Source organism: Chiloscyllium punctatum, unplaced genomic scaffold (assembly GCF_047496795.1).
Source record: "Chiloscyllium punctatum isolate Juve2018m unplaced genomic scaffold, sChiPun1.3 scaffold_748, whole genome shotgun sequence".
NCBI lineage: Eukaryota > Metazoa > Chordata > Chondrichthyes > Orectolobiformes > Hemiscylliidae > Chiloscyllium > Chiloscyllium punctatum.
Window position 1 is genome coordinate 20,001 of NW_027310482.1, and position 12,500 is coordinate 32,500.

Consider the following 12,500-nt stretch of genomic DNA (forward strand, 5'->3'; position numbering starts at 1 on the left):
GGTTGGTATAAATCAGTAACCACTGACACTTAGAATTTTTTCGGGTCGGTACAAATCAGTAACCACTGACACTTAGAATATTTTCGGGTTGGTATAAATCAGTAACCACCGACACTTAGAATATTTTCGAGTTGGTATAAATCAGTAACCACTGACACTTAGAATTTTTTCGAGTTGGTATAAATCAGTAACCACTGACACTTAGAATATTTTCGGGTTGGTATAAATCAGTAACCACCGACACTTAGAATATTTTCGAGTTGGTATAAATCAGTAACCACTGACACTTAGAATATTTTCGACTTGGTATAAATCAGTAACCACTGACACTTAGAATATTTTCGGGTTGGTATAAATCAGTAACCACCGACACTTAGAATATTTTCGAGTTGGTATAAATCAGTAACCACCGACACTTAGAATTTTTTCGAGTTGGTATAAATCAGTAACCACTGACACTTAGAATATTTTCGGGTTGGTATAAATCAGTAACCACCGACACTTAGAATATTTTCGAGTTGGTATAAATCAGTAACCACTGACACTTAGAATTTTTTCGAGTTGGTATAAATCAGTAACCACTGACACTTAGAATATTTTCGACTTGGTATAAATCAGTAACCACTGACACTTAGAATATTTTCGGGTAGGTATAAATCAGTAACCACCGACACTTAGAATATTTTCGAGTTGGTATAAATCAGTAACCACCGACACTTAGAATTTTTTCGAGTTGGTATAAATCAGTAACCACTGACACTTAGAATTTTTTCGGGTTGGTATAAATCAGTAACCACCGACACTTAGAATATTTTCGAGTTGGTATAAATCAGTAACCACTGACACTTAGAATTTTTTCGGGTCGGTATAAATCAGTAACCACTGACACTTAGAATTTTTTCGAGTTGGTATAAATCAGTAACCACTGACACTTAGAATATTTTCGGGTTGGTATAAATCAGTAACCACTGACACTTAGAATTTTTTCGACTTGGTATAAATCAGTAACCACTGACACTTAGAATTTTTTCGGGTTGGTATAAATCAGTAACCACTGACACTTAGAATATTTTCGGGTTGGTATAAATCAGTAACCACTGACACTTAGAATTTTTTCGGGTGTTGGTATAAATCAGTAACCACCGACACTTAGAATTTTTTCGGCTCAGTAGAAATCAGTAACCAAGCGCATTTTTGAATTGGTTACTGATTTCTCCGTTCGAGTTGCGGCTGCGGTTGGCTTCAAATAGTGGTGGGGGCTTAATTATCGCCGAGGGGAGCATGTCCCGGTGGTGTGGCCGAGGATGGAGTGCCTTTTGAAGGGGGTGTTTCTGAATTTGGACCCTTTTTGAGTTGCATGGCCGGATGGGTGTGGTTTTGAAGGGTGTGTCTGTCTGGAGTGGCACCGGCGTTGGTGTGAGGCTGAGGGTGGGCGTTCGGTTCCTGGTTAGGGATAGGGAAAGGGTGAGACTTAGCTTTAGTGCTCGTGCCCCCGATTTTGGTAATGTTTGACGTCAATTTTCCAAGGAGGCGAATGCAAGGCTTCAGAGGGACTTTGAGTGTTCGGGGGCGGGGTAGCTCAGCCGGATTTGCCCCGGCGGTTCTGCGGACGGTGTTGACTTCGAGGGCGGACCGGCCCCCGTGTTCAGTCCGAATATCGTGCATTGTTAACGGCGGGAAGTGTTCCAAAAGGGAATGGGATTGAATGTGACTGCTGAAGCCGACTTTGAGACCTGTAACGCGGGTAGCTCAGCCGGATTTGACCCGGCGGTTCTGGCGACGGTCTCGCCTTCGAGGGGGGAGCGCCCCGCGTGTTCAGGCCGAATTTTGTGCATTTCCATCGGCGGGAAGAGGTCCAAACGGGAATGGGATTGAATGTGACTGCTGAAGCCGACATTGAGACCTCTAACGCGGGTAGCTCGGCAGGATTTGACCCGGCGGTTCTGCCGAAGGTCTCACCTTCGAGGGGGGAGCGTCCCGCGTGTTCAGGCCGAATATCGTGCATTGTTAACGGCGGGAAGTGTTCCAAACGTGAATGGGATTGAATGTGACTGCTGAAGCCGACATTGAGACCTCTAACGCGGGTAGCTCGGCCGGATTTGACCCGGCGGTTCTGGCGACGGTCTCGCCTTCGAGGGGGGAGCGTCCCGCGTGTTCAGGCCGAATTTTGTGCATTTCCATCGGCGGGAAGAGGTCCAAACGGGAATGGGATTGAATGTGACTGCTGAAGCCGACATTGAGACCTCTAACGCGGGTAGCTCGGCAGGATTTGACCCGGCGGTTCTGCCGAAGGTCTCACCTTCGAGGGGGGAGCGTCCCGCGTGTTCAGGCCGAATATCGTGCATTGTTAACGGCGGGAAGTGTTCCAAAAGGGAATGGGATTGAATGTGACTGCTGAAGCCGACATTGAGACCTCTAACGCGGGTAGCTCGGCCGGATTTGACCCGGCGGTTCTGGCGACGGTCTCGCCTTCGAGGGGGGAGCGTCCCGCGTGTTCAGGCCGAATTTTGTGCATTTCCATCGGCGGGAAGAGGTCCAAACGGGAATGGGATTGAATGTGACTGCTGAAGCCGACATTGAGACCTCTAACGCGGGTAGCTCGGCCGGATTTGACCCGGCGGTTCTGCCGAAGGTCTCACCTTCGAGGGGGGAGCGTCCCGCGTGTTCAGGCCGAGTTTTGTGCATTTCCATCGGCGGGAAGAGGTCCAAACGGGAATGGGATTGAATGTGACTGCTGAAGCCGACATTGAGACCTCTAACGCGGGTAGCTCGGCCGGATTTGACCCGGCGGTTCTGCCGAAGGTCTCAGCTTCGAGGGGGGAGCGCCCACCGTGTACAGGCCGATTTTCATGCATTTCCAACCGTGGGAAGGGGTCCGAAAGGGGATGGGGGTGAACGTGACTGCTCAACCCGACTTTGAGACCTCTAACGCGGGTAGCTCAGCCGGATTTGACCCGGCGGTTCTGGCGACGGTCTCGCCTTCGAGGGGGGAGCGTCCCGCGTGTTCAGGCCGAATTTTGTGCATTTCCATCGGCGGGAAGAGGTCCAAACGGGAATGGGATTGAATGTGACTGCTGAAGCCGACATTGAGACCTCTAACGCGGGTAGCTCGGCCGGATTTGACCCGGCGGTTCTGCCGAAGGTCTCACCTTCGAGGGGGGAGCGTCCCGCGTGTTCAGGCCGAATTTTGTGCATTTCCATCGGCGGGAAGAGGTCCAAACGGGAATGGGATTGAATGTGACTGCTGAAGCCGACATTGAGACCTCTAACGCGGGTAGCTCGGCCGGATTTGACCCGGCGGTTCTGCCGAAGGTCTCACCTTCGAGGGGGGAGCGCCCACCGTGTACAGGCCGATTTTCATGCATTTCCAACCGTGGGAAGGGGTCCGAAAGGGGATGGGGGTGAACGTGACTGCTCAACCCGACTTTGAGACCTGTAACGCGGGTAGCTCAGCCGGATTTGACCCGGCGGTTCTGGCGACGGTCTCGCCTTCGAGGGGGGAGCGTCCCGCGTGTTCAGGCCGAATTTTGTGCATTTCCATCGGCGGGAAGAGGTCCAAACGGGAATGGGATTGAATGTGACTGCTGAAGCCGACATTGAGACCTCTAACGCGGGTAGCTCGGCCGGATTTGACCCGGCGGTTCTGCCGAAGGTCTCACCTTCGAGGGGGGAGCGTCCCGCGTGTTCAGGCCGAATTTTGTGCATTTCCATCGGCGGGAAGAGGTCCAAACGGGAATGGGATTGAATGTGACTGCTGAAGCCGACATTGAGACCTCTAACGCGGGTAGCTCGGCCGGATTTGACCCGGCGGTTCTGCCGAAGGTCTCACCTTCGAGGGGGGAGCGCCCACCGTGTACAGGCCGATTTTCATGCATTTCCAACCGTGGGAAGGGGTCCGAAAGGGGATGGGGGTGAACGTGACTGCTCAACCCGACTTTGAGACCTGTAACGCGGGTAGCTCAGCCGGATTTGACCCGGCGGTTCTGGCGACGGTCTCGCCTTCGAGGGGGGAGCGCCCCGCGTGTTCAGGCCGAATTTTGTGCATTTCCATCGGCGGGAAGAGGTCCAAACGGGAATGGGATTGAATGTGACTGCTGAAGCCGACATTGAGACCTCTAACGCGGGTAGCTCGGCAGGATTTGACCCGGCGGTTCTGCCGAAGGTCTCACCTTCGAGGGGGGAGCGCCCACCGTGTACAGGCCGATTTTCATGCATTTCCAACCGTGGGAAGGGGGCCGAAAGGGGATGGGGGTGAATGTGACTGCTCAACCCGACTTTGAGGCATCTAACCCGGGTAGCTCAGCCGGGTTTGACCCGGCGGTTCTGCCGACTGCCTCGCCTTCGAGGGGGGAGCGTCCCCCGTGTACAGGCCGATTTTCATGCATTTCGAACCGTGGGAAGTGGCCCAAAAGGGGATGGGGGTGAATGTGACTGCTCAACCCGACTTTGGCGCTTCCGAGCCGGGTAGCCCGGCCGGGTTTGACCCGGCGGTTCTGCCGTCGGTCTCGCCTTCGAGGGCGGAGCCTCCCCCGTGTACAGGCCGATTTTCATGCATTTGCAACGGTGGGAAGTTGCCCAAAAGTCGATGGGAGTGGAATGTGACTGCTCAACCCGACTTTGAGACTTTTAAGCCGGGTAGCTCAGCCGGGTTTGACCCGGCGGTTCTGCCGACGGTCTCGCCTTCGAGGGGGGAGCCTCCCCCGTGTACAGGCCGATTTTCGTGCATTTCCAACGGTGGGAAGAGGTTCAAAAGGGGATGGGAGTGAATGTGACTGCTCAACCCGACTCTGAGGCTTCTAACCCGGGTAGCTCGGCCGGGTTTGATCCGGCGGTTCTGCCGACGGTCTCGTCTTCGAGGCCGGTGCCTCCCCCGTGTACAGGCCGATTTTCGTGCATTTCCAACGGTGGGAAGTGGTCCAAAAGGGAATGGGGGTGGACGTGTCTGCTCATACCGACTTTGAGACTTGTAAGCCGGGTAGCTCAGCCGGGTTTGACCCGGCGGTTCTGCCGACGGTCTCGCCTTCGAGGGGGGAGCCTCCCCCGTGTACAGGCCGATTTCCGTGCATTTCCAACGGTGGGAAGAGGTTCAAAAGGGGATGGGAGTGAATGTGACTGCTCAACCCGACTCTGAGGCTTCTAACCCGGGTAGCTCGGCCGGGTTTGATCCGGCGGTTCTGCCGACGGTCTCGTCTCGAGGCCGGTGCCTCCCCCGTGTACAGGCCGATTTTCGTGCATTTCCAACGGTGGAAGAGGTTCAAAAGGGGATGGGGGTGGAATGCGACTGCTCAACCCGACTCTGAGGCTTCTAACCGGGTAGCCCGGCCGGGTTTGACCCGGCGGTTCTGCCGTCGTCTCGCCTTCGAGGGCGGAGCCTCCCCCGTGTACAGGCCGATTTTCATGCATTTGCAACGGTGGGAAGTTGCCCAAAAGTCGATGGGAGTGAATGTGACTGCTCAACCCGACTTTGAGACTTTTAAGCCGGGTAGCTCAGCCGGGTTTGACCCGGCGGTTCTGCCGACGGTCTCGCCTTCGAGGGGGGAGCCTCCCCCGTGTACAGGCCGATTTTCGTGCATTTCCAACGGGTGGGAAGAGGTTCAAAAGGGATGGGAGTGAATGTGACTGCTCAACCCGACTCTGAGGCTTCTAACCCGGGTAGCTCGGCCGGGTTTGATCCGGCGGTTCTGCCGACGGTCTCGTCTTCGAGGCCGGTGCCTCCCCCGTGTACAGGCCGATTTTCGTGCATTTCCAACGGTGGGAAGTGGTCCAAAAGGGAATGGGGGTGGACGGTGTCTGCTCATACCGACTTTGAGACTTGTAAGCCGGGTAGCTCAGCCGGGTTTGTTCCGGCGGTTCTGCCGACGGTCTCGTCATCGAGGGGGGAGCCTCCCCCGTGTCCAGGCCGATTTTCATGCATTTCCAACCGTGGAAGTGGTCCAAAAGGGAATGGGGGTGAATGTGACTGCTCATACCGACTTTGAGACTTTAAGCCGGGTAGCTCAGCCGGGTTTGACCCGGCGGTTCTGCGACGGTCTCGCCTTCGAGGGGGGAGCGTCCCCCGTGTTCAGGCCGAATTTTGTGCATTTCGAACCGTGGGAAGTTGCCCAAAAGTCGATGGGAGTGAATGTGACTGCTCAACCGACTTTGAGACTTGTAAGCCGGGTAGCTCAGCCGGGTTTTGACCCGGCGGTTCTGCCGACGGTCTCGTCTTCGAGGCGGGTGCCTCCCCCGTGTACAGGCCGATTTTCATGCATTTCGTACCGTGGGAAGCGGTCCAAAAGGGGATGGGAGTGAACGTGACTGCTCATACCGACTTTGGCGCTTCCGAGCCGGGTAGCTCAGCCGGGTTTGACCCGGCGGGTCTGCCGACGGTCTCGCCTTCGAGGGGGGAGCGTCCCCCGTGTTCAGGCCGAATCTTGTGCATTTCGAACCGTGGGAAGTTGCCCAAAAGTCGATGGGAGTGAATGTGACTGCTCAACCCGACTTTGAGACTTGTAAGCCGGGTAGCTCAGCCGGGTTTGACCCGGCGGTTCTGCCGACGGTCTCGTCTTCGAGGCGGATGCACCCCGTGTACAGGCCGATTTTCGTGCATTTCCAACCGTGGGAAGTGGTCTAAAAGTCGATGGGAGTGAACGTGACTGCTCAACCCGACTCTGAGGCTTCTAACCCGGGTAGCTCGGCCGGGTTTGACCCGGCGGTTCTGCCGACGGTCTCGTCTTCGAGGCGGGTGCCTCCCCCGTGTACAGGCCGATTTTCGTGCATTTCGAACCGTGGGAAGTGGTCTAAAAGTCGATGGGAGTGAACGTGACTGCTCAACCCGACTTTGAGACTTGTAAGCCGGGTAGCTCAGCCAGGTTTGACCCGGCGGTTCTGCCGACGGTCTCGCCTTCGAGGGCGGACCCTCCCCCGTGTACAGGCCGGTTTTCGTGCATTTCGAACCGTGGGAAGTGATCCAAAAGGAATGGGGGTGAACGTGACTGCCAACCCGGCTTTGAGACTTGTAAGCCGGGTAGCTCAGCCGGGTTGGACCCGGCGGTTCTGCCGACGGTCTCGACTTCGAGGCGGGTGCCTCCCCCGTGTACAGGCCGATTTTCATGCATTTGCAACGGTGGGAAGTTGCCCAAAAGTCGATGGGAGTGAATGTGACTGCTCAACCCGACTTCGAGACTTGTAAGCGGGTAGCTCAGCCGGGTTTGACCGGCGGTTCTGCCGACGGTCTCGCCTTCGAGGGGGGAGCCTCCCCCGTGTACAGGCCGATTTTCGTGCATTTCCAACGGTGGGAAGAGGTTCAAAAGGGGATGGGAGTGAATGTGACTGCTCAACCCGACTTTGGCGCTTCCGAGCCGGTAGCTCAGCCGGGTTTGACCCGGCGGGTCTGCCGACGGTCTCGTCTTCGAGGCGGGTGCCTCCCCCGTATACAGGCCGATTTTCATGCATTTCGAACCGTGGGAAGTGGTCCAAAAGGGAATGGGGGTGGACGTGTCTGCTCATACCGACTTTGAGACTTGTTAAGCCGGGTAGCTCAGCCGGGTTTGTTCCGGCGGTTCTGCCGACGTCTCGTCTTCGAGGCGGGTGCCTCCCCCGTGTACAGGCCGATTTTCGTGCATTTCGAACCGTGGGAAGTGGTCCAAAAGGGGATGGGAGTGAATGTGACTGCTCAACCCGACTTTGGCGCTTCCGAGCCGGGTAGCTCAGCCGGGTTTGACCGGCGGGTCTGCCGACGGTCTCGTCTTCGAGGCGGGTGCCTCCCCCGTATACAGGGCCGATTTTCATGCATTTCGAACCGTGGGAAGTGGTCCAAAAGGGAATGGGGGTGGACGTGTCTGCTCATACCGACTTTGAGACTTGTAAGCCGGGTAGCTCAGCCGGGTTTGATCCTGCGGTTCTGCCGACGGTCTCGCCTTCGAGGGGGGAGCCTCCCCCGTGTTCAGTCCGATTTCCATGCATTTCCAACCGTGGGAAGTTGCCCAAAAGGGGATGGGAGTGAAATGTGACTGCTCAACCCGACTTTGGCGCTTCCGAGCCGGTTAGCACAGCCGGGTTTGACCCGGCGGTTCTGCCGACAGTCTCCTCTTCGAGGCGGGTGCCTCCCCCGTGTACAGGCCGATTTCCGTGCATTTCGAACCGTGGGAAGTGGTCCAAACGTCGATGGGAGTGAATGTGACTGCTCAACCCGACTTTGGCGCTTCCGAGCCGGGTAGCTCAGCCGGGTTTGACCCGGCGGTTCTGCCGACGGTCTCGTCTTCGAGGCGGGTGCCTCCCCCGTGTACAGGCCGATTTCATGCATTTGGAACCGTGGGAAGTGGTCCAAAAGGGAATGGGGGTGGACGTGACTGCTCATACCGACTTTGAGACTTGTAAGCCGGGTAGCTCGGCCGGGTTTGACCCGGCGGTTCTGCCGACGGTCTCGCCTTCGAGGGGGGAGCCTCCCCCGTGTTCAGTCCGATTTTCGTGCATTTCCCACGGTGGGAAATGGTATCTTTCATTACGGGGACAAGGGTCTGAAGCGGTGAAGTCAGTAACCGGCATAGTTAAGGAAAGGGTTCGAATTTTCTCAACAGTACGAAAAAAGTGAGCAGGGAAGCTAGAGAAGGTGTCAGTGAGTCCCAAACGAGTGAACCGCAAAACTTAGGGAAATGCCCGAAAGCGTTTTAAAGGGTGAAATCGGGAACGAGGAAATGATGGGAAAGTGCCTGAAAGTGCTAAATGAGTAAACAGAAAAACGAAGAAAAATGTTTGAAAAGAAGAAGTGAGTAACCAGGAAAACTTAGAAAAATGTTCAAAACGAAGAAATCAGTAACCAGGAAAACTTAGAAAAATGATCAAAAAGAAGAAATGAGTAACCAGGAAAACTTAGAAAAATGTTTAAAAGAAGAAATCAGTAACCAGGAAAACTTAGGAAAATGTTTAAAAAGAAGAAATCAGTAACCAGAAAAACTGCGAAAAATGTTTAAAAAGAAGAAATGAGTAACCAGAAAAACTTAGAAAAATGTTTAAAAAGAAGAAATCAGTAACCAGGAAAACTTAGAAAAATGTTTAAAAAGAAGAAATCAGTAACCAGGAAAACTTAGAAAAATGTTTAAAAAGAAGAAATCAGTAACCAGGAAAACTTAGAAAAATGTTATAAAAGAAGAAGTGAGTAACCAGAAAAACTTAGAAAAATGTTTAAAAAGAAGAAATCAGTAACCAGAAAAACTGCGAAAAATGTTTAAAAAGAAGAAATCAGTAACCAGACAAACTGCGAAAAATGTTTAAAAAGAAGAAATCAGTAACCAGGAAAACTTAGAAAAATGTTTAAAAAGAAGAAGTGAGTAACCAGAAAAACTTAGAAAAATGTTTAAAAAGAAGAAATCAGTAACCAGAAAAACTTAGAAAAATGTTTAAAAAGAAGAAATCAGTAACCAGAAAAACTGCGAAAAATGTTTAAAAAGAAGAAATCAGTAACCAGGAAAACTTAGAAAAATGTTTAAAAAGAAGAAATCAGTAACCAGAAAAACTGCGAAAAATGTTTAAAAAGAAGAAATCAGTAACCAGGAAAACTTAGAAAAATGTTTAAAAAGAAGAAATCAGTAACCAGAAAAACTTAGAAAAATGTTTAAAAAGAAGAAATGAGTAACCAGAAAAACTTAGAAAAATGTTTAAAAAGAAGAAATCAGTAACCAGAAAAACGGCGAAAAATGTTTAAAAAGAAGAAATCAGTAACCAGAAAAACTTAGAAAAATGTTTAAAAAGAAGAAGTGAGTAACCAGAAAAACTTAGAAAAATGTTTAAAAAGAAGAAATGAGTAACCAGAAAAACTTAGAAAAATGTTTAAAAAGAAGAAATCAGTAACCAGAAAAACTTAGAAAAATGTTTAAAAAGAAGAAATGAGTAACCAGAAAAACTTAGAAAAATGCTTAAAAAGAAGAAATCAGTAACCAGAAAAACGGCGAAAAATGTTTAAAAAGAAGAAATCAGTAACCAGAAAAACGGCGAAAAATGTTTAAAAAGAAGAAATCAGTAACCAGACAAACTGCGAAAAAATGTTTAAAAAGAAGAAATCAGTAACCAGAAAAACTGCGAAAAATGTTTAAAAAGAAGAAATCAGTAACCAGGAAAACTTAGAAAAATGTTTAAAAAGAAGAAATGAGTAACCAGGAAAACTTAGAAAAATGTTTAAAAAGAAGAAATGAGTAACCAGGAAAACTTAGAAAAATGTTTAAAAAGAAGAAATCAGTAACCAGAAAAACTTAGAAAAATGTTTAAAAAGAAGAAATCAGTAACCAGAAAAACTTAGAAAAATGTTTAAAAAGAAGAAATGAGTAACCAGAAAAACTTAGAAAAATGTTTAAAAAGAAGAAATGAGTAACCAGAAAAACTTAGAAAAATGTTTAAAAAGAAGAAATCAGTAACCAGAAAAACGGCGAAAAATGTTTAAAAAGAAGAAGTGAGTAACCAGAAAAACTTAGAAAAATGTTTAAAAAGAAGAAATGAGTAACCAGAAAAACGTTTAAAAAGAAGAAATCAGTAACCAGAAAAACTTAGAAAAATGTTTAAAAAGAAGAAATGAGTAACCAGAAAAACTTAGAAAAATGTTTAAAAAGAAGAAATCAGTAACCAGAAAAACGGCGAAAAATGTTTAAAAAGAAGAAATCAGTAACCAGAAAAACGGCGAAAAATGTTTAAAAAGAAGAAATCAGTAACCAGACAAACTGCGAAAAATGTTTAAAAAGAAGAAATCAGTAACCAGAAAAACTTAGAAAAATGTTTAAAAAGAAGAAATCAGTAACCAGGAAAACTTGGAAAAAAACACTTAGAAAAATTTTCAGCAAAGTGTGAAAAATATTCTAAGTGTCAGCGGAGGAAAATGCTGCAGCATCGGGAAAGATTCGCAAACTTACACCGAACATGTGCTCCGAAGTGCCGGAGGAATTGGGTGAATTGAGCCCGGCAAATGGCCAGCTGTCGTTTTGTGCCTGCAGCCCGAAAACTTTAACTTTGTCTGTCGCGGAAGTCCGGACCGAGAAAAATCCAAACGGTTTTGACCGGACCGAGTTCCAGACCGATGCAGTCAAATTTGGAATTCAGACCCATTCAGTGCCACTTGTAGTTTTTCCGCAGTGAGGTTGGCGGGGTACCCGGAGATATATGGGAACACGATTTTTAGAACAAAATGGCGGCGCGGGACCGTTCTGAAAGGCATCCGAAAAACGGTTCCACGGGCATAGCACTTTAATGACAGGTATGAGTGCATGCCGGAGAGCTCTTGGAAGTCGAATTTTTGACACTTTGTCAATTTTTTGACAGATTTGACAAACTCTTTCTGTCTGTTCTAAGAGTCAGTCAGAGACTTGTGCGGCGGTCTTTTGACACTATTGGAGGGCGGGCAAACCCCACGTTGACTCCGGCCGTCCCTCCACAGGCGCTCGTGTCCAAAATGAAGGCGAGAGACGCGAGTGGCCTGGTTCCCTTGGGTGTTGCCAAGAAGGCTGCGGGCTGACCGTTGCCTGAGCACTCCCTAAAGCCTCTTGTGATGAGAGCAGACCTCGCCTGCCGCACGACCGGCTCTGGGAGTCGTTGGGCCGCTATTTGTGAATAGTCTGGTCCTCCTCTGCCACCCGGACAAGCGCGATGGCTCTGCCGCCCTGCGGTGCTCGTCACCCAGGTTTGGGGAACACGATACTCGTAACAAAAATAAAAGGCGGCTCGGGACCTGCAGGCGAAAGGGGTCCCGTGGTGCTAAGCACGTCGACTTCGGGTCTCGGTGCAAGCCGGAGAGCTCACGGAAGTCTAAAGTTTTCGGCACGTGGTCGAATCTTTTCAAAGGCTTACCCGGCTCTTTCCGTCCATTCTGAGAGTAAGTCAGAGGCCGGTGCGGAGGTCTCTTGACAATCGGAGGGGGTGGTGGCCCTCCGCAGGCGCTCGTGTCGAAAATGAAGGCGAGAGACGCGAGTGGCCTGGTTCCCCTGGGTGTTGCCAGGAAGGCTGCGGGCTGACCCTTGCCTGAGCACTCCCTAAAGCCTCTTGTGATGAGAGCAGACCTCGCGCGCCGCACGACCGGCTCTGGGAGTCGTTGGGCCGCTATCTGTGAATAGTCTGGTCCTCCTCTGCCACCCGGCCAAGTGCGATGGCTCTGCCGCCCTGCGGTGCTCGTCACGCAGGTATGGGGCACACGATGCTCGTAACAGCAAATAAAGGCGGCTCGGGACCTGCAGGCGAAAGGGGTCCCGTGGTGCTTAGCACGTCGACTTCGGGTCTCGGTGCAAGCCGGAGAGCTCACGGAAGTCTAAAGTTTTCGGCACGTGGTCGAATCTTTTGAAAGGCTTACCCGGCTCTTTCCGTCCATTCTGAGAGTCAGTCAGAGGCCGGTGCGGCGGTCTATTGACGACCGGAGGCTCCCATGGGTGTTGCGATGAGGGTGGAGGGCACAGAACCTTGCCTTAGCACTCCCTAATAAAGCCTCTTGTGAAGAGAGCAGACCTCGCGCGCCGCACGACCGGCTCTGGGAGTCGTTGGGCCGCTAT